The sequence below is a fragment of the Cynoglossus semilaevis genome, chromosome 7 (genome assembly GCF_000523025.1).
Source record: "Cynoglossus semilaevis isolate Cse_v1.0 chromosome 7, Cse_v1.0, whole genome shotgun sequence".
Classification (NCBI taxonomy): Eukaryota; Metazoa; Chordata; class Actinopteri; order Pleuronectiformes; family Cynoglossidae; genus Cynoglossus; species Cynoglossus semilaevis.
Window position 1 is genome coordinate 12,471,913 of NC_024313.1, and position 330 is coordinate 12,472,242.

The window sequence follows — 330 nt, forward strand, 5'->3', positions numbered from 1 at the left end:
GGACACGGCGCTGACGGCTGATAGCAGCAGATGTGTGTCTAATTGCAGCGAGGTCGCTCGCTCAGGAAACGTCCGCGTCTCCTCCGTCTGTGGCTGCCAGGAAGCAAAGCCCCGACCAGAGCCCCCAATCACTGCCTCTAATGAAAGGCTTTATCTCTGTCAATCAGCCAGCCTTTTTCACACTCCTCTGTGACCGCTCCGTGGATTACAGGGTAACAGGTCTAGTCAGGACGGTCGCAGAGACGGGGGAGACAGAGAGAGAGAGAGAGAGAGAGGGAGAGATAAAGAGAGAGATAAAGAGAGAGAGAGAGATAAAGAGAGAGAGAGAGA